At 37.5% G+C, this 27,324-nt stretch overlaps 1 protein-coding gene and 1 pseudogene across 19 annotated transcripts in view; one reads left to right on the top strand and one right to left on the bottom strand.

Moving 5' to 3' along the window:
- Positions 1 to 27,324, top strand: part of NRXN1 (neurexin 1) — a 999,171-nt gene that overhangs the window by 257,857 nt on the left and 713,990 nt on the right. The gene's annotated exons all lie outside the window — the stretch shown is intronic.
- LOC114230257 (translation machinery-associated protein 7-like) lies at positions 23,032 to 26,761 on the bottom strand (annotated as a pseudogene).

The raw sequence follows: 27,324 nt of genomic DNA, 5'->3' as shown, positions 1-27,324 counted from the left end.
CTAAGTAAAGGTCAGCAGTTGTAAGCATCGTAATTGCACTTTTGCCATGAAATGACATGAGGCATAAGGAACAGAGTATCCAACATGCTTGAGTGTAAGAAAGGGATATTTGCATCCAAGTGTTGGGGCTGTTCCCTGACTGAGGTTGTTAAACTATTTCTGCTTCATATTTTAGTTTTAGAGAAAGTTGAAATTCTCAGATGGATAAGGACCTCACTCCCTCCAACTGCAGACTCCACGGACTTCTGAAATAAAGCAAGGCAAAAGAGCTGTATATGACACTCTAAAAATACATAGATTTCATCAAGTTAGACAATGAAAATAGTGCCATTCTGTTTGCTGCCCATCTCCCTTTAAGCATGTCAGGAGGTTATATGGGTAACATTGGAATTAGGTTCCAGTTCTTGGGAATTAGCGAGGCCTCAAATGTTACCTCCCCTGCCACTAGTCTTGTGCCTTTCAATTTTTCTTTGGGCATGCCCAGTTGAAGGCCATCCATGCTTGAGCACCATTCTAGTGACAAGATAATTAGTAGGTTTCCCTGGTATTACTGTCCTATATTCAAATATCGCTCCAACAATATTTGATTAAGTGCTTTCTTAGGAACTTTTTTTTAAAAGGATATAGTGTATGTGTAATGAAAAATATGAAACTTCTATATTTCTTTAGTTATTACTTGGGCCAGAATTTGTCTGGTTACAAAATCATTAATTTGCTCTCCGTTTCCTGCTGCCCTCTTTCTTCCCATACTCTTTCTTTTTTCTCTACCATAGACCTCACCTTCTATGTGTTGGTCTGTGTATATGACAAAGTTTTCTGGGATATTTTTGTTTGTTTGTTTGTTTTGTTTTGTTTTGGCTGGGTTTTTTTTGTTTAATTAAATTTTACTGAGTTGACATTGGTCAACATGAACATGTGTGGGGGTTTTTTATTGATGGTATAACCATTTCTTCTTAACTCAGGTACCTGAACCTGGACAAAGGGTTTCATAATTTCTGTGGAATCTCATAGTTCGTTACTAAATGTGCTTGAGAGGCACTATTTGGCTCCACGTACTAACACTTTAATACAGAAATCCTGTCTTTCAGGAGGAAAAAGATTGACTTCAAAGTGTCACCAAGAAAACCATCCCATTTAAAAGCAAAACAAGGTTTCTCACATCAGTATGCCATACTTCTTCCTTTTTAAAAGCATTCTTTAGCTACAGCAACACAGTCATTTTTCAAAGACTGCCAGCTAGAGATCAGGCTTTCAGTTTTAACACATAAGTACCCAACACGTGGATTATATTTACCGTAACGTCTATTGGTATTTATTGATTTTATTAGGAATATACAAAAAGTGCTCTAAGGAAGAAAGTAAAAAAAAAAAAAATCTGTAATTTCAACATTGCTAAATCGTGATTTTATGTCTAATCTTTTCATGTGTATAACGTTAGCAAATGTTTTTGAAATCACATGGATCTTGATATATCAGAATATTTTTTTTATTCCCCTAACATTTTTTTAAATTAACTGCCTATTTTCTATGTAAATATTAATATACTTGCACGTTTACTATCGTTGGTTATTTGAGTTGTTTCCAAACCTTTGCCTTTCTAAATAATTCAGCAATGAACATCTTTGTGTGAAAGATACTGCTTTTCTTCAGAATAGACTTCCTGATGTGAATGAATAGGACAAAGGGTATAAATATTTTTAGACTGTTGATAAATATCCTGAATAGAATGTTGAAAGTGATTATGCTTATTTACCTGGAGGAGTCTTGGTGGTTTTCCTGTGATTCTGTGGGAGTTCTTTCTAAATAAATGCTGCTTGATATACTTGATGATGATTTCCATTTGAACGCAAATGCACTTTGCTTTACTCTGTCTGGGCTTTACTGCCATAAATGTATTTGTGAGCTGGGAAGTTCAATGCTTATAATTTCATTTGGGGTAAAGCCATACCAAGAGAATAGGGGAGACAGACTCATGATGGATAACTTGGCCAGCCTCCAGTTTCTCATTGTTGAGGAAATAGACAAGCCTTGGGAAAGATCCCTGTGGGAAGGAACGAGATTGTAGCAAAAGGAAGTGTAAAAAAGGGCCTGAGGGTTTTGTACAGATACTCAACTCACAATTCTGCTAAGTCTCTTTATAAACACTGAGCAAGGTAACTAGATAGGCCTGTTCTTTCTTATCCCACCCCTACTTCATTTCCTCTAGAAACTTTTTTGTCACTTCTTTCACTTTAAAAGTGACCTTGATTTGCATTTTATCCTAATTTCACTGCACAAAAAAATATAGTGTATTAGAGGAAAAGTGGCTTCGTAGCATAATTCATCTCTCCTTCAGGATTGGCACTCATTTTAGGAAAGTCCCCCAAATTTTCAGAGTCATTTGGCCCAGGATTTAATTGGATTCCTAAAGGTTATTATTTCTATTGTTGTTATTGTTGGTTTAAATATACAGTGTGGCCCAGTTTGAGTATCTGATATTCCTCATTCTCCTCAGAGAGAGCAAGAGTGGCTTGCTCTTCTCCAGGTTTAAAACCCAACATTTTGTGACTTTTCATTAGACCTAGAAGCAAATGCTAAACGTATTTACAATAAGTAATTAAGATGAATCCTATCATTCTTGGATGGCAGACTCTTAGAACCAGTGAGTTTTACCATCTGAGGTGAAAGGAAAACAGTTCCTTAGGAAGGAGTTGGGTACTTCAAAATGAAACTCTGATTTTGTGCTTGGTTTGTGGTAAATGGGTTACATGATGTTTGAACATGGGTTACAGAATTTCCTGCCACAAACCAGACTGGAAAAGCAGGGCCAGATGCAGTCACCCATGTTTCAAGTGTGTAGACTGAGGTTCCACAGGTTATGTGTCTTATTGCAGATCAATAAGAGGTGGAGGTGAGATTTCTGAAGGTTATAGTTATCTAAAATATGGCTGTAAGGGGGCTGGGGGAGACTGGCTGGGAGATAGGAAAATAAACCGATTAATCAAGGAGAAGATGAATATGGGTGTGAAGAAACAGGGAGGAGGTTTTCCACTGAAATGAGACTAAGTCACTTCCAAAAAGGTGATGGTTTGTCTGCATCAATGAGAAATACTAGTGAAAGTTAGCTGGTGCTTCAGACAATCATTATGTGGCAACTTGAACCCTCACAGTCAAGATAGAGACACAGTTTTCAAAATGACTTGAGAAACCAGATGAATGTTTTAAAAATGTCTTGTGTTCAATAAATATCTGACTTTTCTGTAGAAAATGAATTCCAGTTTCTATATAAAAACAACTTGACATTTTTCAGTAATACTTTTTAATGAGCATTGCTCAGAGCTATAACATAATGAAATTTGCTTAAAAGTAGAACAGGCTGGTAATGCTTGGCAGAACAAAGAGGCATATGGCAAAACAGTTGTGATTTATTGGCGGAGGCTTTCAGTTTTTGGAAAGCTAGAGGCTTTGGGCACAGTGGACTGCATCTTGATTTTCCTTCCTGAAAAGGAACCACAGCAGAACAATATGCTTAGATTACGTGAGCCTGATATATAGTTAAAGCATTTCCCCCTTTGAATTTGTGGTTCTAAATACAGGCTGTGTTCATATTACAAAGTGAAATAGATAATTGAGGACATTTTCTTGATAATTTCCATTCTATGCTATTTTATATGACATACAGAAAATTGTGACATTTTCGAGGAAAAGGAGTTGATTGGGAAAACAGCAGTTATTTCTCTGTCTTACTTTGTGTTAATAAGTGTGAAATGTTGAATTTCATCTCCTACAAATTTCCTTTAAGATTTTTTTTAGTTTTATTGTCTTAAGTACATTTAACATGAACTCTCTACCATTTTAATAGGTTTTTAACTGTGCAACACAATATTAACTATAAACTTATTTGTTTATAAATAAGAGAATGTGTATATATGCATATATGTAAGATGAACAAGGATCATCTTAAAGTAATAGAAAAATCACTTAAAAGTGAGATCAATATCTAATCAGAAGATCAATGATCCTCAAAACAGGCCCAATTACCAAAGCACAAATGAAATTTTCTTTGACTTTTAAAGGGAACAGGCTCTTTTCACTTTTATAATTTAAGAAATCTCAAATGAATAGTGAATGAAGCACCTATTCATTATCCTTTTACAGGATATTAATTGAATATTTTTATAGAGCCATTTTTTTTCTGTAATACTATTATTTTATTCTTCAATTATACAAGCACTTTAATGCCTTTAGGAATTCCCACTAAACCCCACGTCTTAAGTATTTTATTGAAATGCAGAAAATGGTAAAATAACAAGCTGCCCAATGGCTTCCTTTTGGTTTCACTAATTTATGTGTGTGTCCTATTAGTCACCCTTTACACACAACTAGAGATTTGCCGCTGAAAAAAAATCAGCCACTTAGGGATTACCTTATCAGACTGCATGGAAAATGATGTAATCATTGCATTCTTTTCTCCCCCTACCTAATCAATCTTGTTAAAATTTCCCTGCAAACATGCAGTTTTTCCTGCGTTAGCCTTTTTTGGCCACTTATTTCCTTCCCTTTTCAGGTAATCTCTTTTTGTGGCAGGAGAGGGATGAGAAGAGGAAAGATAACTGGGAAAGGTTATAATAAATGCTGCTAATCATCCTAGTGTACCAGGTGAGGCTGGCCTGTGAGGGGGTGACAGGGTCCCGGAGGTTTCACCGCCAGGCTCCGCTAAAAATCAAGAGTGATTCCTTATTTGTCGGCTGCCACGCTGCTGTCATTCTCTGTCCTCCTCCTGTGCTGGCCATGATGGAGCAGCAGTGCAGCATGGCATCTGTCTTTGCTGGGAGCCTTCCCCGTTCTACATGCTTAACATGTCTACCTCCCATTTGTGACTTCCTCAAAACCTGTTTCTCTCCTGTTTTATATATATATATATATATATATATATATATATATATATATATATATATATATATGTGTGTGTGTGTGTGTGTGCGTGTGTGTGTGTGTGTGTGTGTGTGTGTGTGTAAAATCATGAGGATTATGCCATTTCAGCCTTATTTTGTTTTATTTTTGTTCTACAATCATAGCTATCTTGAAAACCTTAATAAAGGTTTCCCCAGATATTAAAGGTAGAAGGAAGAAACTTTACATATATTTCACAAACTTCAAATTAAACCTCTAAACTTAGTAAGCATACAAGTAATTGAACAGCAAGTTTAAAGAATACAGCTTTTGCAATATGCACATTTTTCCTCCGATGAAGTTTAATAAATAAACCATGTAAGTTATAATAGGATTCAGTTGAATAGCATTTCTGTGATGAATATACCCAGTAAAGATGGTTTTTAAATTAGAATTAAATGCATCTAATCATCAACTATTGCATTTCTTAATTTAAGGGCAGTTTGAAGGAGCATGGACTCATTTGTCTCACATGTTTTAAACAAATTGCAGAGGATTAGAAATCACTAAATTGTTACCAGTTCTTTCTAGTCTTCAAAACATTCTAAGCATTGCAGCAATCCCTGAATTTCCAATGCCTCTGGATTCTGGAATAGAATAAAATGGATGCCTTGGGAAAACCTGCTATTTGTTCACTTCTATCATGGTGTTGTGTTTAACAGGTCTTTAGTTGAGCACACATAATGGGGAGAAATCTGTTCTGAGATTTAAATTAATGAAAGCTTTCCGGAGTGGCTTCCAAATAAAAAAAATGTAGGCTTCTTTTCAGAGCATGGGTGAGGATGGGAATTCTGATTAGCAACACAATGTAGAAGGGCTTCCTGACTCATCTCTACAAATCAGCAGTTTGAAACCCTATAGTTAGCGTTGGGTGCTCTCCAGTAAGATTTTATGAACATCAGCTTGGTATTTGGCAGAAATACAATGTCAGTTGTCCAGACATCGTTTTTCTCAACGAGCACATGTTTATGCGTTAAATAATCACAGAACTGAATCAATTACAGTTTTATTTCCGTTGGCAGACCCGCATACCCTGTGAGGTATATTTACATCATCAGAAGGCTAAGCATTGTGAACCTTGCAGGAAAGGAATAATTGTGTAAACGACAGGCAGGCCAAAGGATTGTTTCTCTAGGATTTGGACGCTCTTTCACCTATTGTTAATTTATCTGAGATTATTTCCTTGGCTGACTTTGTAAAATAATTCAGATGGATTAAAACTAGCCATGCTGAAGGGGCCGTTTGAACCTGAATCACAGCATTTGTAACAGCCTATATGTAAACTAGCACTTTAAGAGATTCTGCGCTCAGGGTAACTGTTCTGAAGTGGGCAGAGCGACTTTAATTTCAACTCAGGAACCGTTTCCTTGTTCTTACTGTTTGCGGGGCACCGTGTTTGGTGACATACAGTGTGGGAGGCTTTAGCGCTCACTTCTCCAGAGCAGGTCTGATGGGCTCTCGCCTTAGGCCTCCTGGAGAAGTGACACCCGCTGGAAGTTCCACTTAAGTGAGTCATGTTCTAAGTTCATCGTTAGTCTGGAATAAAAGCTGATTTAATAAGGGTTTCCCCCCCCCCCCCCAGCCCCCGTCCTTCCTGGCCAAGATCAAGTAGGCTGCTAGAAAGCTGAACAGAGATGCTAAGCTCTCACTGTCTGATACTGGAACCCTCATTAGCGCTGGGATCATGCTCATCTTCCCACACTTTTTTGCACACAGAAGGAGCAGGAGCATGTGCTGTCCTGAGCCCTGTACCTACAAAGGAGGTATGTGGTGTGGAGCCTGTTTCTGCTCTGAGAACTGCAGCTTCCCACGTGCTTGCTGGTGAGCTTTTGTTAATTCCCATGCAAGGCAGTTTAACTTCCACAGACAGCTGGGTTCTGCTGCCATCGCTTGGAAGTTTAATTTCCCTGGTGTCTGTACAAGCCCTGCTGTGGGTGAAGATGGAATCAAGCCCCAGAGAATAATCTTCCTCTTTAAGAGACAGCATTTTGCTAACTCAGTCCTACCTTCAAGGAAAGTGCAAATATAAGTGTCTGATCACAATCTCAAATGTATACCATAGTATTCAGGTAATAAGATCTTATTCACGCAAAGCTATGAAAACAGTTCTCTAAATGCAATTAGAGACGTTAAGTCCAAAACGTGTATGCATTACAGGCCCAGCTTTGTGCATGTCATCCACCTCTCAGATCCTTCAGGCGGAGCTTAGCCGTCACCTGCGCCACTTCCCGCTCTCCCCTTCGCCCCCTTCTTAAATCAGAATCTCTTCTTTGGTCTTATTTTCTCACAATTTGGTCTTACTGTGTAGTGAGGTGTTAAGAAAGATCAAATACAACAGAGAAAGGACTGACCTATAGCATTGTCCTTGAGGGAGTATGTATCTCATTAGTGCATGCTATGTATTTTGCTTTAAAAAGTATAGTTGTCGAGTATTTTTTATTCCCTTTGAAACTAGAAAGGTGAAGATTGTTTTTAATTTCAAGGAACTCTACACTTAGGCCAGCTCATTAGGGCTTGTAGAGGTCCTTTGGTGGTGGTGCTAGACCCGTGGTCGGCAAACCGAGGCTCGAGAGCCACATGTGGCTCTTTGGCCCCTTGAGTGTGGCTCTTCCACAAAATACCACGGCCTGGGCGAGTCTATTTTGAAGAAGTGGCATTAGAAGAAGTTTAAGTTTAAAAAATTTGGCTCTCCAAAGAAATTTCAATCGTTGTACTGTTGATATTTGGCTCTGCTGACTAATGAGTGTGCCGACCACTGTGCTAGACTAGGAAACATTCAGTCAGAGTCAGGAACTAGACGTCACTGAGCCGGGCAGGGAACGGATGCTTTGGTTTCCTTTCTTCCCTTCTCTTCTCTCCTCTTTCCCCTTTTCTCTATTTGTCAGCATTTCATGAACTACCTGTAAGAGCAGTCAGGTTTTATGTGGAATTTTATCATTTTTAACTAATGATGGCTAATTCAAATTAAAAAAAAACTGACTGAAGAAACGACTGAAGAAATGACTGAAGGTCAGATAAATACTGTGTGACAAGAAATGACTGAAGGTCAGATAATACTGTGTGACAAGTTCTGCTTTAAAATAATACAGGCTCCTGCCCTGACCACTGTGGCTCAGTGGTTGAGTGTCGGCCTGTGCACAGCAGGGTCACAGGTTCCATTCCCGGTCAAGGCACCTGGGTTGCAGGTTTGTTCCCTGCCCCAGGAGGCATATGCGGGAGGCAACCAATAGATGTGTCTCTCTCTCTCCCACTCCCTCCCTTCCACTATCTCTAAAAATCAATGGAAAAAATATCCTCAGGTAAGGATTAACAACAAAAACAAAATACATATAGGCTCCTGTCATTATCCTCTTATTATTTTTGTTTTTACTAGAGTCCCAGTGCATGAAAATTCGTGCACTGGGAGGGGGAGGAGGAGGGGTCCCTCAGCTTGGCCTGCCCCCTCACACAGTCCAGGAGCCCTCAGGGGATATCCTACTGATGGCAGGGAGCATGCCTAAGCCGCACTCTGGCCTCCCTATGTGGGAGGCAACCTGGCTGATCAGGGGAAGGGACTGCCCCCATCACCCCATCACTGCTGCCGCTGCTGGCCTCAGCCCTCGCAGCCACCATGGCTGTCTGCCCTTAGCCCTCGCAGTCACTGCCACGGCTTTGTCTGGAAGAACGTCCAGCTGTCCAGTCTAATTAGCATATCATGCTTTTATTATTATAGATTTTAGTTTGTGCAAAACTTGCTGACAATAGAACATTAACTTTAGTAACTGGTATGATCCTATATCCCAATATGTGACAATTTAGATCACAATGCTAATGTGATCTAATGCAAAAATCTTAGTTTTTCCTATTAATAGTATAGAGAATCCATGCCAACAATGACTATCCATTTAATAGTGCCTATTATCATCTAATAAACGTTTAAAATTGAACTAATCATTCAGTTTGAGAGTGGTGGCTAACCATCAATAACCGTGTACAAGTTATTACTCTATGAATCTCAGCTCTATCATTTGTAAAATGGAAGGTTGGCTTCTGATAACCTTTAAGGTTATTTTCATATATTGAATATTATAATTTTACAAACTAATTCATGTAAATGGCAAGTTAAACTGATTTCTCCACCAACAATTATGTATCTGAAGAAACCAATTTATGGATGCAGTTTAAAATGGTCACAGTGTGCCTCTTTTTTGAATCCTTTAAACATGGCCACATTCACTGTTATATTTGATGCAATGATAGATATTTTATTTATTCTGAGCCTTTTTCTCCTCTCAAATTGTTTCTGAGGCCAGGTAACTGTTGAGGGTTACACACTAATTCCTGGAAAATCATCCAGAACAGGACTGGAATTGGGGAAGGATATGGGGTGCCAAGGGGGAGTGAGTTCTGACCCACTTCTTAAGTGGCAAACAGAACAGGATTCCTTGACCTCTAGACTCTAACATAGATCAGGGCCTCAGAAGCCAACTAGGCCAGTTTTCAGTGGTGCAGAATGGATTGTCAGGCTGCATCTGGAACGGACCACTTTTGATGCAGCTTGTTGCATCTTTGGACAACTGTAGCAGTAATCTTTTCAGGTAAAATATGTAAATATAACCATTTAAAAAAATCCAGCATATATCAATGTAGATTATTTTTTAAAATGTGGAAGAAAGTCTGAAGATGGATTGGGAGACTTTAAATAACAAGATTCAGAGGCCAGTTTTTCATAAAGCATCAATTTCTAATGTTACTTTCAGTCTGCCCATTTATCTTGCCTACGTATGAGATTGAGCCAACAGGAATCATTATTTGTTGAACTTTCAAGATTAGACATACTTTCTGTATTCAGCATCTGCAAAACTGAAACTAGACACTCACAGACAATAGGTGTTATCTGAAGCAGTATAATGTTCAGAGAATTGAAAAGTTGCATATCTGATTTGGGGGGCTCTTGACTGGGCAGTTAATTACTTTTATTGCCCTACAGGAATTTGTAGTTGGCAGTGGCAGTTGGAACTCCAATTTTAAGCATTTGCTTAATTAGGCACATTAGTGAATAGGTGATTCTGGGTGAGCTATCAATTACCACACGCTCTTCCAGCCCCCAAACTAGATATGTCCAAACCAAGGAAAATGAAGGAGCCTTGAGAACTATTTAAGGGATTTGGGGATTATTTGTAATTTACCATGGAGTCTTTGTTGTATTGATTATAACTTTGTGTGTTTATGGGGATTAATTAATAGGACTAAATATGAAAGGCTGCACACTAATGATATCAACAGGAGTCATAATTACAGAACATAAATGCCAATAATGGTTATTTGGTAATCAGATTCTTTTGAGGTTAAATGGAAATCAACTAGATGTTTCATTCATAGAGATATCAGCAATGCAGTGATGCATAATCACACTTGCCATTTCAACTCCTCGATGTTGAACAGTATGCTCAAAAATAACGTATGTGTTTCCAGGAGTAGGGGGTGGAGTCTTTCTAGAGGACCAGGATGGGTTGCCTTTGGAATCAGAGACATGGTTCCAGTCTTGGTTGTGTTACTGACTAGATATGTGATCTCTGTCAACCCACCAATCCCTACCAAGCTTTTGTTTCTTCATTTATCAATGGGACAATACCTAGCTGATTGTGTTGTTTTGATAATTAAGAGAAATGATAGTTAAGAAATAGGTAATAACATATCTGATGTATAGTAGGTACAGCTGAAAAGGGAGGCTGTTGGTGGTGATTGCAGAGGTGCTGGTACTCAGCCACAGGCAGGACATGTTGATGATATGGGTAAGACAGACTCTTGGGGCTGACGTCCCATATACATCTCCTTGTGGCTTTAAGTCGCAGACAAGTTCTCAACCCCCAGCACTTTAGTTTCCACATCTATAAAATGGTGCTAGTGATGTATTTACCTGAAAGGGTTGTTCATAGGATTGAGTGAAATGATATGTGTAAAGGGATTAGCATATAGAGCATTTGTAATTATTGGTATTGTTGATATTATCCATGTAGAAAATTATCAAAGGAAGTAGAATCTTGACCCAAGTCAAGAAGTGTTGTTAAAGTCTGTCAGAAGAAGATGAGATATATCAGGTGTGGCCTCACTGACTTTGATGCCAAAATAAACTTGGAATACCACCATCTAGACTGGCTTGGGATGAGATAAAATAAAATGAAAAGACCAGAGAAGGAGCTAGAACCTTCAAGAATCCAGCAGACATGGTTGATTATGCTTTGCCAGAAAAAATAAAATTAAACAATTTTTTTTTTTTAATGGAGAGGTCTGTTTCCATCACACATCCACCAGAAATCTGTGGGAATCGGGAACATCTCTCCAGATGTGAATAGTCTCTGCGCTCTTCCTGCCCTTCCTACTGCCAAGAATATACCAAGTACACTCTGAATGGCAGGAAAAACGTTCCTCAGAAAGACAAGCTAGAGGTCAGGGGCCTGAGCACAAAGCCACTTCTGAGCTGTGATGGTCATTTTCTGATTCTTGTGCAATCTCAGTGACCTCCTGCATGAGAGTGTGTATTGAAACTACACCCTCTAATGCCTGTCTCTGGCTTAATTTAATACTCTCTTCTGAAACACAGAGCATCCAAGAAGAGTCTGTTTGTTGGGTCCATTTGTATACTTGAATACTTCCTGGAGCAGTCTCCAGCCACCCCGAATGGGTTAAGGAAGCTGACTGGAGTGTTCAGCTGTTCCCCGTATCTGCCTTTTTTTTTTTTTTTAATTCTGCTTTCAAACCACTGCCTTCATCTATCTTCCACAACAGGGTATCGATCAGCTCTTGTAATGGTCTTTCTCATTTCTCTCTCTGCAGATACTGTAGGAGTGGAAGAGAATATGGTTCTGCTCATGAGATGTATCCTAATTTCAGAACTGAGCATTAAAAGCTTCTGATAAGGGAGACAACATGTAACAACCCAGTAGTGGCCAGTGAGGGGTCAGCCAACAACAAGAAAAGGAAAATCAGCCCCCAGTCTTTGAGTGGATTGTGTTTCAAAAGAGCCTTTGTGAGCTGGTTGCTTGAAACTCAGACATATTTTTTTTTTTATTGATACAACAGTATAGTATGTCTTTTGTTCCTCAGGCCAGTTATCTTTTGGAAGCCTCCTTAACCCTTAATGTCCCTGATGCAGGTACAACAACCCTAGAACTTTGTCACCTTGCATATCAATTTCTCTATGGCAGAGTCGATTTAGAAATATTACCTTGAATACCAAGAGACCCTGTAGTAGCTCAGAAATTGGAATGGGGCTCCCCTAGTTTTAAGTTGCTGCTAGATGTTCTGGACATCTGAGTGGGGAGGAGGCTGTGCCCAGGGGATCCATTGGCAGTGAGAAGGAGGGGTGCTATCTTTTTGGTTTCTTAATTAGTACCATATTTCCCACCACCAGCTGTGAACCTGTGGTAAATCAAGACATGATGGTCTAGGCCAGTGGTCGGCAAACTCATTAGGGGAAGGGAAGGGAAGGGAAGGGAAGGGAAGGGAAGGGAAGGGAAGGGAAGGGAAGGGAAGGGAAGGGAAGGGAAGGGAAGGGAAGGGAAGGGAAGGGAAGGGAAGGGAAGGGAAGGGAAGGGAAGGGAAGGGAAGGGAAGGGAAGGGAAGGGAAGGGAAGGGAAGGGAAGGGAAGGGAAGGGAAGGGAAGGGAAGGGAAGGGAAGGGAAGGGAAGGGAAAGGAAGGGAAGGGAAAGGAAAGGAGGGCTTTTATTAGCTGTGGCACCTGTGGAGGAAAAAGTTAGGTGGCTCCTTTGAAAGCCAACAGGGGCAGTCATAAGTGTAAAAGAATCTTTGATTTACTGAGTTCATACCATGGACCATATCCTATGCTGGTCCTTCACTTGCATTACCTGAGTTAATCCTAGCAATAAAAGTTTCATGTAGATCCCATTATCAACTTCATTTCATGGATGAGTAACAGAGATTGAAAAGGATTAAGTATCTTGCCCAAAGTTGCATAGCTAGTGATTGATGAAGCTAGGATTCCACCATGTTAGTTGGGTTCTGAAGCCTGTCTAATTAACCATGATGGTGTAAGCCCTCTAGCCACATATTCCATTGCAGAATGCCTGCCTATAGTTGTTTTTCATTGAGAGGACAGAATGTGATGCATGGAGCAATGAAGAGAGAAATGTCAAGTGATTCAGTCAAAAAAATTATGATTCAGTTAAACCCCTTTTAATTGATGAAAACTCCTTTGTATACTGTTACTGCTATATTTTGATAGCAAAATAATTTGATCCTTGCACTATTCCATGCTGCCTTTAACATTGTGTGCTAAGCCTACATTTATTTTGTAAGAAAATAACTATAATTATATTATAAATACATATTGGCAATCTAAAGCTCAATGCATGACAGTTAGTTAAATAGATAACACCTCTCTGCTTCTATTTGTTTTAGGGAAGTCACTTAACTAGTCTGGATCTGAATATGCTGATCTATAAAATGGGGAAAACAGGCTTACAGAAGTTAGTAGAAATGTATAGAAAGTGCTGAACATAATGCTTCAGATACAATAGATTCTCAACAAATAGTAGTTGTGATATTAATAATGTTGATAACTAGTATTATTGTTGTTGTTTTTATTATTATTAGAAATAAAGTATTTCCAGATACCACATACCGGGTATTCTTATTTGGGGAGATGAGCACCTGTGAGAAAGATCCCCTCTCCTCTTACATACTGTTCATTCTTTTCTCTTTCTAGATTGGAGCTTTCCTGTTTTTATAAATGTTCTCTTCCTAGATTCATTATTAAAATATTATGTTTTAATCAAACTACTGGAAACTACGATAGCTTTTATATTACAATTGCTTTTTTATTGTGCAAAGCTATTCTAATAGTTCTGAGTACAAACCCATAGCTTACATTTTAGAAGTAATATCTTTTAAATTATATTGATCAGGTCTTGCTGGTACATAAATGTTGTCAAAAGGCATGAAAACAGAAAAAACATATAGAAGAAATGGCTCCGTGTGGGTGAGAATTCCATCCCCTCACAGTTACATGGTATCAGTAATGAGCAGTTTTGTGTTGGCTCTGGTTTCAGGGTAATCTTGAGCTAAAATTAGGTCCAAGACTAGTGAGTATATGGTGATTCTGTAAATAGGAAATTACTTGTTTTGTTACTCTACGTTCTATCACAAAAGTGTAATTCCCTGGAAATTCGCTATAAAAGTCTTTGCTGTTGAGTAAAATTCAGTATAAAGTAATTATTTTTCACTCTTGTCCAAGGTATATTGGTATTAAACACCAAAAATAACTTTAGGGTTGTCTTATCAAAAGGAAGCAATGCAAAAGATAGAATTACAGTGAGCTTCCTGAAGACCATGTGTCTTATAGTTGGACATGGTTCAATTTTTTAAAATGTCTGTCTTTTTTTTTTTTTAATTTAACTGATATTCAAGATACATATTTTCATCTGAAAATTGCCTTTCTCACTGGGCTTCTGGAAAAATTAATTGATATGGAAAGTGCTTGGCATTAAATGTACTATGTATTTAATGCTCATTAACTATTTCCCCCTTTCTTCACACATTCATTCCCCCAACTCCCCTTCACCATTTCTCAGCTAACATTAACTACTCAACCAAAACATTGTCTTATTTGAAATATTTTCTGACAAAGAGTGCTGACCAATCCCCTGGATTTAATTTGCCTTCCTCCATTAGCAACTCTTTATTAATTCTGTTAATAGAGTATGCATTTTTAAAATTTCAGTGATTACAAGTACATAGCTCACTAATTCCTAGAAGGAAACCACGGCATTTATATTTAAATTGGGTAAACTAATACAGCAAAAGCATGTAGTAGAGACCCACTTCAACTCAGTTCAAGTAGCAAATCATTTCACTAATTCAAATGTAAAAACAAGTTCTGTCATAGTAGACAAAACACACCCTTTTCAAGAATACTTGAATGTTCTAATTGTATTTTCTATCCCTTCCTAAATGAAAATATCAGTATTACTTTGGAAATATTTAAACTGCACTTAATTTTTCTATACCTTGAGTATAAATTATTTTAAAAGAACCAAAATACAATAAGTGATAAAATTACCTACACTTTAAGATGTTTGATCAATATCTATAAATAACATTTATTTATTTATTTATTTATTTATTTATTTATTTATTTATTTATTTATTTATTTTGGTGGTATGATATCCATTTGCATGTGAACACCAGCTTGTGAAAACTAGAAGCATTTGAATGAGTTTGTATGTTGATAAAAATATCACATCACTTAGAGTCCCAGGTCTCAAGGCATAACAGGGAGCAGGGCCAGGCCCACGAAAGGACAGAGCAGACAGACTCCAACCCTGTGTTTTCTCTTCCTTGAGGTCATTGTGTTGGACATGATTAGGGGTTAGGCTTCCAGACTTAGAACTTTAGTGATGGTTACATTCTCTGGGCTTGTTACCATTTTCTTCATTGAGAGCACCCTGTGGGAAGATATCTAGCCTGGAGGAAATGAAGAAATAGGAAGAGAGGAAGAGGTATAGGACTTTACGAACTTGAGGCACACTCTGCAAAAACACCAGATGAACTTGGAGCTTCATTACTTTTACACTAAAATAATTGTGTAAGAGCATAATTAAATAAAAAAATATATGAGTTTTTACGATAAAATAGAGATGTCAAATACATGTTATACTTCCTTGAGGGCACAATGACTCCAGACTTCTGCAAGACACTTTTAAATTTTTTTTCTCATATTAAAAGTATTGGGGATGGGTTGGCATAGGGTGAAAGAACATAGAGAATACAGATGTGTGATCAGAAAATTTTAAATATGGCCGTGTCTTAATAGTCAAGATGAAACTTATAATTAGACATCAATTCCTGTTTTGAGGTTGCATTATAAATAACTGTTCTTAGGAAATCAGGTGCTTAGACCCAACCAGGTAAGAAACATTTAGTGTTATTTGGAAATGGAAATTGGGTAAGTCTAGAAATGGAAATTGGGTAAGTCCAGACTCTGTTGTGTGTCTGTCATAAACGGTAACCCCATTTTGGAGAGACAGCTAAATAAGATAAGAGGACGGTTTTGATTTTTTTTAATTAATATTGATTTTTATGTGTCAGTTTTATAGAGGCAGGGAGTCACAATTATGCCCTAAATGCAGTAAATCATACCCTTCACAGATTTTTGACAGAGAGAAGGAGTATGTTTAGTGGTAGGAGTTAATTTGGACTGGCATTAATGCATGAAAAGGTTGGTGATGATGTCTAATTGTTTCCTGTGTCACTACTTCAACTAAAAATAAGGTTCATGAACCAAGCTGTGGGTTGTTATTTTCTCCAAAAGTGAATTGCTTAAAATCACTCTTTTTATTAATCAATTTCTTATTCTAAAATGAACTTCTATTCCATCTTTTCTCTTCTCTTTTCTCCCTCACTCTTCTAAATATTGGAACATGTATAAAAAGTGGGGAAATTTATAAGCTACTTTCATTCTTTTCAGAAAGGGAACAACTTATTAAGAAATTCAGCATTATCCTGCTTATTGACTACTTTATATGAATATAAACAGACACATACATTCACACAGTCAAACACAGACATATCTGTCATTCTTATTAAATTGATACTATGCATATACTCAATTTTGTTGGAAGTGTCATTAATCAGTTACACTGAGTTAGTAAAAGTTTAACTTCATCATATTGAGATGACCTTAAAAAAAAGTCAATTTTATTCTCATTCATAAACTCAGTAATAATGTCTTGAATGCTTATTTTACAATCTACAACATATGTACTATTCTTTACTAGAGTCTTGAAAAGTAAGATTGAAAGAAAATGTTAAGGGTTCATTTTTATCTGTGTCAGGGTATTTTCCTCTTCAAGGAATAATATGCAAGTTTATTATGTCACGTGACCAAAATGCAGAGATCAGATAATTTGACACTCCAGATTCTTTTGAATCTGTCCATCTTCACTCTGCCATTTTCAGCATATTTGTTTTTATCCATAGATATGTCCAGTTGTGGTCATAAGATGGATGCAGTAGCTTTATGCATCATATATGTGTATAACCATATCCTAATGTTGACTAGGGCTCTATGTGTGTGTGTGTGCCTGTGTGTGTGTGTGTGTGTGTGTGTGTGTGTGTATGTGCCTTTCCCACAAGTTCTCTACCACTTTCCCTCCAGCCTCATTGACCCTTTTCTAAACCAATCACAGGCTAATATGATTAGAAGTGAATTGTCAGGACTGTCTTAACTAATCAAGATTCATGCCCTGGGGATTGAGCAAAGGTCATGAAGGTCAAGTCTCCTTAGGAACACCTCCTCACTGAATGCCTAATAGAAGTATGGGGTGGAGGGAGATGGATGGCACAGGTTTACTTAGAGGTACTTACAAACAATCAAAACCCCCAAACTTTGCCTGAGAAACATACAAAGCATTGTGCATTGTATGTACGGGTAAAAAGTGATATGGTATAGGCTAAGGGACTTAGAGAAATCAACATATACTGACAGCTATGTTTGCATTGTCAACTGATTTTTAAATCATGGATAATTCTTCAAGATTTGAAGTGACAGTAAATGTAACCAAATTCTACTATGTGTCAGTGACAATAAAAGAAACATGTCTGAATCACTTCACATATTTCTCTGTATACATACAAGTTTTTAAACCTGAGAAGCCCATCTTCAGATCATGCCCCACTAGGCAAGAAATGTATTTAACCTTTGATATCTCACTATTAAATAATGAAGGCAATGTTAAAATCCCCTCCTGTTGTGTGCATTTATAAAAATGCTCGTATAAATAAGTGTTGATTAAAACTTTGCTATTATGTAATAGGGAAAGACCAATGAGATTGACTGAGTAGCCCCTAAAAGAGAACTTCATTTAATAAGGCTTCTGATAATGCAGGTAACCATATTGATTATTGAATTTACCTAACATTTTAATTAGACATACACACATGTATGTATAGACAAACATAAGTACCAATTAGTGCAGGTTACACCCTTAGGAAATTGCTGGTTTGTTCAGGAAAAAGAAGATTAATATCAGAAATTTCATAGGGTTCAATCAAAGATTTTTAAGCAGGTGGGATGCAGAGGAAGTATTTGGAGGCAGTAAAGCTGTGTTTTACTTTGTGACTAGTATACTGTGTGTTCAGCCCCACTGCCTACTGAAGGTCTCTTAAAAACAATATTAGCCTGACCGACATGGCTCAGTGGTTGAGTCTTGACCTATGAACCAGGAGGTCACAGTTCAATTCCTGGTCAGGACACATGCCCAGGTTGTGGGCTTGATCCCCAGTGTGGGGCATGCAGGAGGCAGCCGATTAGTGATACTCATCATTGATGTTTCTCTCTCTCCCTCTCCTTTCCTCTCTGAAATCAATAAAAATATATTTAAAAAACAACAATATTTATATGCACTTTTAATTATAGAATATTAAATAAATCCAATGCCCTTGGTCTATTTTTACTATGATACCAAAAAAAAAAAACACCACAATAATAAGAATTTTAAAAGATTTTTGTCATCTATAGATTTACAACATGCAATGTTACAGAAAATGTCAATGTAGTAACTTAGAACTCAGAAACTTAGAGTCTAGTTCTAGCTTAGGTTGCAGGTAATATTCCTACAGACAATTCGGAAATCCTGATATCTGGTTTTAGAGAGCACTGATTCAAACCATATACCAAAGATGAAGATGGTGAGGCTCAGAGACATTTAGTGATGGATCCAAGACACACCTGGTGACAGTTCTATGTGTCCCTCCAGAGCTCTTCTCTTATACTAATTATGCAGTCAGGATGCCGCCCTCTAACCTCTGGGGTTTTGCTCACCCTTTACCATCACCGTTATTCTTTGAAGGTGTAAACTTGCTCCTTAGTTCTTAATATATCTGAGAGTCATTGGGCTTTCCTTGAATTATGTTTGATGCATGATTATTGAGGCATTTTCTCCTCGCCGCCTCAAATTTAAAGCTTTTATTGGATTGCCAATAATTTTTTTTAAATTGTGTGAGATTTCAGAAAAGTTGCCAGTATCTGCTGATTTCCACAAAAGAACTCATGTGCTCTGTGTGAACTCTAATGGCTGAGAGTATTGCAATATTTTGTTACTATTGCTCAGAAATAACTGCAATTTCCATACCTTATTTTTTTCATCCTAACCCACAGATATGTTTTTTCATAGATTTTAGGGTGAGAGTGAGGGAAAGGGGGGAGAGGGAGAGAGAGAGAGAGAGAGAGAGAGAGAGAGAGAGAGAGAGAGAGAGAGAGAGAGAGAACATCGATGTGAGAAACATTGATCAGTTACCTATGCTTTACACCCTGAATGGGGATCAGACCTGCAACCCAGGTATGTGCCCTGAATGGGAATTCAACCTGCCACCTTTCTGAATGGGAATTCAACCTGCCATCTTTCTTTGTACAGATGTTCAGGACAACACTCTAGGCAAATTAGCCACTTGGCCAGGGCTATAGTTTCCATACCTTTATAGTACAAAAAAAGTGGAGCTTTTTGTGTGACATTCTGTTAGTTCTGAATAGATTAGACACTGGATAGCTATGTATTGTTTAAAGGCAGGCAGAGGGCAGGCATTTGATCCAGAGAGTTGCTTTTTTTAATTTGGGATACACACAATTCCTACTTCCATCAACCTAGGGAGGTCAGTGGCAAACAGGTCAGAATCAGTGGAATATTAATGCAGTTTAGTAATGTGATGCCATTACTGTGAAAATTTACCAAGTGCATCAGCAATATTGAATTTTAAAAAAAAAAGCCCCAATAGGTTTTTCCTAAAATGAGTAATTTCACTGAATTCAGCAAGAGTTATTAATTTTTTTAAAAAGTGAACATGATCTAAAACTCGATTCTTAGAAAGGTCATACTCTGTGGTTGGTACTCAGAAAGCCAAATGCAACTCTATCTTGAGTTTTTTTCATTTATGCCACTGTAAGCCAGAAGTTGCCCTCAAAAATAGCATTTAGTCTAAAAAGTAATTCTGTAATTACATATTTTGCAGCAGGCACATTTTCTAAGCAATTTATAATACCTATTTTTAGTCATTCTCTTTAGAATTTACATAGAATTTTGTAGAAATGTGCTTCCCATAAATCTTCCTGGATAAGCCTTTGCGACTCGGATATGTTGATACTCTTTGGTGTTTTCTTACAAAATTCTAGCATGCTTGATTTAAAAGAAAAATGGAAAAAAAATAAATATCTTTAAGGGAAAGACTGTCTTCAACATGAGATCCTTATTATAATGTCTTTGGGTTACTGTCAGTAGCTTCTTTATAATGAACTCTTTGGCCATTTGAGTAACTGAACTTTCCTTAAATAACTACATCTTATAGTCAATAGTGTGACCAAAAAATTGCACAAAGTATCACCCTTGTATATTTATTTGCATGGAGGCTAGAACAAGGCTTTTCTACTGTAGAAAGTTATCCTCCAAAATTATTAAGTGGTTGAGAATTATTCACATTTGAAAGTCATTCACGTCCTCCTCCCAAAAAGAGTCTCCTGAATTCAAAAGTTACTAATATTATATAAACATGAAAGTTAAGATCATTAGCTTTAGAATTACTACAACCTTGCTTCAAATTCCAGCTCTAATGTTTGTATTTTGCAACCCCCTTTAAAGCTTTTCAAGTTCAATTTTCTTCCATTTAAAATGGGAATAATACCATATGTCTCAGAGAGTAACTGGGATAGTCAAATAAAATAATGTGTCTGAATGGTACAGTTAGACTTCCATAGTAAGAGTTTGTTGTTGGTCTCAGGCCATTATGTTTTTCTTTTAATAATTTTTAAGCACTGGCCTTTTATACCATTGTCAGAATCATGTGTCAGAAATTAGGACCAACATCTCAAATAGTTAATTTTTGTTATTTTTAATTTATTATTGCAAGGCTCATTTATGTATTTGACAAATATTGGCCATGCACTGCTGTAAGACCTGAGGGTGTAGCAATGAGCAAAAACAGACATAGTTCCTGTCCTCCAATATTCTTAAGGAATAAAGACACTAGGGAGTTTCACAAATAAATCTAAGATTGGCAGCTAGGACGGAGAGAAACACAGAGCTGCAGGAATCTCTCCTCCACTGATTTGGCCTAGTCATAGGCCCTGAGAAAATGTTTCCAAAGAAACGGTGTTTCTGATGGAATTGGAAGGATGAATGGGAGCGGAACAGGGGAAGACAGAAAAGAAGTTCCATGTGAAAAAATCAGTTGTTCAAAGGACCTATGTAGGATGGAGAAGGGAGAATGCAAGTGAAAGGTTATCATCGCTGGAATATAGGAAGCAGGGGGACAGTGTTTTGAAATCAGACTGGATTTTGTTTCTGGAACAAGCCAATCCAGGGCTTCTAGGTCATTTTAAAGAGTTTTACTTTTATTCTAAAATAACAAAGATTTTGTGATGAGCTAATATGATCAGATTTGCTTTCACAGATTAGAGGTGTTTGGACTGAATGTGTGAGGACCCATTAGGAAGACATTGTAATAGTTCTTATTATAATGCCTTGGACCTAGATGGAGGTAGTGAAGATGGAACGTTGGCCTACATCTGATGTATAAATTATAGGATGAAGCAGAGAGTGGTATCATGAATAACAAAGAGAAGATGCCAAATAGGCAGTTGGACCTGAGGAAAAGAGATCTGGGATTGGATTAAGTATTTGTGAGTTATCTGGGTGTGGGCACTAATAGAGGGGACTTGGCATAGAAAAGACAAAGGGAATTACTGAGTTATAACAAAATTAATGTGGTGGGGTTTTTTTTAGACAAGGCAATGAAAAGATAGAGGCAAGAGTTTTACTAAAATGAGAGACTGCGATGTCTCAGATAGATATTGGATATATACTGAGCTCATAGTGCATCGTCCTTTATTGAGATCTAAGCTAGTGTTTCCAAATTTTTCAGTGACTTGTAGAGGTGTTTGTGGTAAAGGAGAGGTACTATGTGTAGAAGTTAGTCTAAAGGAATAAAATGTCCTTTCAGAATCCCTCAAGAAAGCAACCTATTCTCTCTCCCACCCTCCTCCTCCCTCTTCCTCTTCCTGCTCTCCTTGCCCCTGTCCATCTTCCTCTCTCGGCTTCAGCAAACTTTAAAAGTTATTTTTAAATGAACAAGAATCAAATATATAAGCCATCTCTGAAGTCTTTAGGATATATGTTATGTGCTCTTCACTCCTGTTTCCATCTCATTGTTCTTATTTTTCCTTTTTCTTATATGCTTGGTTGATTTTATTACATTTTTAAATTTATTTATTTATTGCTATTTTGTGTTCATCTTTGTTAGCCATAAAGTGGCTTATAAAACATATATTTTTGAAATATGTTAGAGTATAAACAAGTGGAAATATAAAATCGGTAATTACTGGTTTGGTGAAGTTTTCCCTAAATAGTTCACAAATGTATCTAACAAGGCAGCTGTGTCTTGGCATCTTTCTCCTGGTGAATTTTTATTTAAGATTGACAATAAAAGAAAGGGGTATTAACTCTTAAGAGTTCAAAATTCTGCCTTTTTATTTAAGCTTTTACATTAAATATGGATAGACTAATGCCACTTCACTCCAAAGGCCAAGTAGAAAAATTTGAACAAGTAGAATATCTTCCAGCACATCCTTCACCTTGAAGTGGATTTTTTAAAAAGAATGTTTGTACCATAGGTATGTTGTAGCCAAAGAGTTGGCCTTGATACATATCTGAAGGCTGGTTTTTCAACTGGTTATCATTTGTTGACATTGGACATGTTGGAGTCCTGTATGTTTCATTTTCTTTTTTTGGTTCCCTGGATTTATGTGCTTGAAATAATTCAGTCATGAAATACAGTATATTACCTGGATACCTTGAAATGTGTCTGTTCTGTCTTTTTTGCCAACAGAATAGAGAGAAGAAGTTTTGTTGATGTATGTATGTGTTTTCTATTGAAAAATGTTTTAAGTTTTAGGTACACTGTTAGAGAAAGAATTTCTCTACAGCTCATTTGTTTTATAGAGACTACCAGAGTGTTTTGAGGACCTTAGGTGAGCAGGCAGTGGGTCTTTGAGCCAGGTACTTGTTCTCACTTCCTTATGATGATATTTGATGGTTCATTAATAGTAGAATTCAATCTTCACACCTAGGAAAAAAGAAAGAAAGCATAAGTAGAGTGTTTATGGTCACATAAAGAAAAAACAGGTAAAACACTTAGGGCTATTGAAGTTTTATCTTAGTCACTTTATCTTGGAATGGTGACTTGTCCTGGTTTTATTCCAGATCCAATTCTGGATCCACATTGACTAGGATCAATGCAGTACTGAGGAAGACAAGCTCTACCTGGAAGCAGCACCCTATGTTCCACTGAAAAGTGCTTCTTTCTGAACTAAGAATTTACTAGAGCCGAAACCGGTTTGGCTCAGTGGATAGAGCATCAGCCTGCGAACTGAAGGGTCCCGGGTTCGATTCCAGTCAAGGGCATGTACCTTGGTTGCGGGCACATCCCCAGTGGGGGGTGTGCAGGAGGCAGCTGATCGATGTTTCTCTCTCATCGATGTTTCTGACTCTCTATCCCTCTCTCTTCCTCTCTGTAAAAAATCAATTAAAAATATATATAAAAAAAGAATTTACTAGAGATTAGGCTCAAAGATAAAGGTTTAGGGCAGGGTGTCTGCAGCTTGGTATTATTGACATTTTGGTATAGATAACTCTTTGCCATGAGTGACTATTCTGTATATTGTAGGATATTTAGCTGCATACTGTGCCTCTACTCACTATATACCAGCACCCTCTCCCCCACCACACACACACTTAGTTGTGACAACTAAAAATGTCTCTAGACATTGCCACATATCTTGGGGGGTGGGGGGGTTGCAAATCACCCCTAATTTATAATCCTAGCTTCAGGTAATTTAAGAGTAACTTTTAATAGTTAAGACAAATGAAAACCTGTGATCATAAACATTTCAGACCTATACCCCACTCACACATACATGCAAACATGAAAAAAAAAAAATAGAGCTCTTAGGTAAAGCATTTTTAAAATATATTATACATTACCCTAAAATAAGAATGAAAACAGTACCTTTGTGTGTTCAATCTAATTTTATTTTTAGAAATATCCTAATAAACCATTGACTAAACCGGCAGAAAATTGGTTTTCTTTAATCTCATTTTCAATGGTTGATCATTATCAAAACTGTATTATAGAGTGTTAATCCTCTCTAAAGATTAGCAACCCTGGAAGATCATGCCAATTCTCATTACACGTTGGTGTCTTTATCCAACAGTTGATTCTGGTAGTCTGATAAAAATAAGTCATGACTATATTTACTTTTTCATTAAGTGCAATTGTATTATCTGTCTCAAGGAATGAAACATTACAGAGAAAAGAATAGTCTGTAGAGATAAGTAACAGTCATTTGTCACGATTGGCCATTATTCACTTAATGCTCATTTTTCATCCCAAATAAGTAATTGTTAGAAAAGTTGGCTTTTTTGTGGTATATTTTGTTATTGTTGTTTTCTTTCATTTGTCATAATATAAAAGAAACATAAATTATATAAGTTGAGAAAAATGTTGGCTCAGTCTATGATGTGGGCAATAAAAATAAATTACTTTCCAATTTTTACTTCTCTTATTTTGGGTTGCTTTCATCAGTTAATTTATCCAATTAAATTTGATTTTTCTATAAGTGTAGCAGCACCTTACAAAGTGCTGGTCCAGTCATCAGTAAAATCAGGTTTTGGTCTACACAAATATTTCCCTATTGCATCATTTGAACCTCTGAAATGTTAAATGTTTATTTATAGTATAATTAAAAAAGCTTTCCCCTCATTCAGTATTTCACCCAGTGAATGGCAGGGCCATTATATGAATAATTCTAAAGCTGGAGTAGCTCACTGTATTTTTAGTTAAGAATAACAAACTCATGTCTGGTTTTGAGGGCACTGGCCCCACTGGAATCTGTGCTACTTGATATAATAACATATAAATATTTGGTTGTGAATCAGAAAACAGAATCCTGTGTACTAGAAAAAAAAATTATTGAGATCAAGCTCTCTTTTATTGTTCTTAGTTCAGTGCTTCCGATTTGTAGTTTAATTTGAGAATATCCTGGGTCAGAAGAGCAATGGATCCTGCAGGTATAAGAAATGGACATAAGTTGCCCAGCCAGTGTGGCTCAGTGGTTAAGTGTCGACCTATGAACCAAGCCAGTTTGATTCCAGGTCAGGGCACATGCCTGGGTTATGGGCTTGATCCCCAGTGGGGGGTGTGCAGGAGGTAGTCAATCAATGATTCTCTCTCAGCATCAATCAATGATGTTTCTATCTCTCCCTCTCCCTATCCCTCTGAAATCAATAAAAATATATTTTAAAAAATAATTGGACATAAGAGTGTTATGTACATGGAAGCAGTAGATAAAGGCAAGGAACAAAGGTTAACTAAAATATGTGTTGCACTGACATAGATAATCCTTACTTGATTCCCTTTTCTATAATTTGAGAGGCAGATTTAAAAGAAAATTCAAGTCATACAAGTTTTACTGTATTTTACTTTAAATCTGGGAGGATTTCTGACTGAACAGCTTTCCTTAAAATATTCCTATGGTAATCTTATAAGTACATATATATCTGCAATTCTAAGCAAGTATAACATTTAAAAACAAGATGTGATTTACATATTCTAGGCTCAGTGAAAGTTCAGATGGTGTTGCTTCCCTCTTTTATTACTGAAACTCTGGTGAAGGATCCCTACTGCTCCTCTGAGCAGCTGACCACCGACCTCAGGCCTTTCCCGAAGTTTTCCTGTTCTAATAGTAATTTTGATGCTCAATTGTTGGCTGAGGACACTGAGTTGGGCCCAGTACATTCCCAGAAATGTCTTTTCTCTCCTTTGGCTCCCTTGAGTATTTTCTTTTCACTTTCCTTATTTTTCTCTCTTCATTCTAGGAAGAAAATCATGGCATATTTTTCATGTCTATATGTAGGAATACAAGAAATATTATACTTTTAATTATTCACTTTCCTACTTTGTTAGAGATTTGAGGAAGTACATGTGGTTGTATATCTAGCCTGAATGGTGGTATATAAACCCATTGGTCACATACGAGTACATATATGCATGATACTGACATAGTTATCTGAGAATATGAAATACTTAAAGGTCATGGCTAACTTTATGATCCAGATGGAGGCACAAATTTCCGCTGAGACTCAAATTAGCCTTTTCTCTGACAGTAACAGCACAGACACCAGATATAAAATAAAGCTCTTGGCCCATCAGGTCATCTGCCAAATGAAAACAAGGCACAATCAAGTAATTGGTTTAATTCCAGGCGGTACAGAATTTGTGAAAGAACGGAAGAACACACTTTGGCAGGATTCTGGGCTGGGTTTATTTTGACCTCACAGCTAAGGTTGAAATGGCAGAGTGATATGAATTAAAGAGATGTGCCATTGCATGATGATGATAATGATGATAATGATTGTCGTCATCATTATTATTATCATTTTACAAACGTTTACTCTTAAGTGTACAACAGACTCCAAGATAACACTTCATTCTAGCTGTAGTTGGCAAGAGATATTATGACAGAAAATCCAGGTGTTAAAACAGGAATGGAATTAAGGATCACCATTGCCCCAGGCACAAGGAACAGCTCACATTTTGCCAGGTTTCTTAATTCCACCCGTGGCCAAGGAGGCCCTTCCCCGTGGCCTTCACTTTTACTCCTCGCGTTTCTTCTGTTCCTCTTTTTTGCTTCTGCTTGAACACCTTATCTTCTTCATCCACCTCCTTGGCCTGCCTCTTGGGCTGCTTCAGCAGCTTCCTTTTGCCACTTTTGCCACCGGACATGGTGCCTGTGACCCCTTCCCTTGGATAGAAGAATTCTTAATGCACAAAAAGTAAAGGACCTTGGTTTGCACCTTTTATTTTAGTTTTCATAAGGTTCTGTATTGATTATCTATACATTGATAGCTATGAAAAGTGTCTCTAATTCAGTTACAGAGTCCCTGGGGGTTCTGTGCAATTCAGATTCCTAGGTTCCACTCCCAGGAATTCTGACACAGTAGGTCAAAGATGGGTTTTGGGAATGTGCCCCTAACAGATAACTATGGTGATGCTGATGCAAGTGACCCCTGTTATCCCTTAACTGCACTTTGTGAGCCACTGCCCACTTCTCTAGGCCATTGGCAATTTCGGTCTTGCCAAGATCCAATTAGGTAGTTCAACCCCTCCCCTATTGTTACTGCATTAAAGGGGTTCATTTACCTTTGTGTATCAAAGCTCAATATGATGTATGCAGGAGTTTGCAGCAAAAAAAGTAAAAGTTGCCGAAACCGGTTTGGCTCAGTGGATAGAGCGTCGGCCTGCGGACTGAAAGGTCCCAGGTTCGATTCTGGTTAAGGGCATGTACC

Source organism: Eptesicus fuscus, chromosome 16 (assembly GCF_027574615.1).
Source record: "Eptesicus fuscus isolate TK198812 chromosome 16, DD_ASM_mEF_20220401, whole genome shotgun sequence".
Taxonomy (NCBI): domain Eukaryota; kingdom Metazoa; phylum Chordata; class Mammalia; order Chiroptera; family Vespertilionidae; genus Eptesicus; species Eptesicus fuscus.
This window is presented reverse-complemented; position numbering and strand designations above follow the sequence as displayed.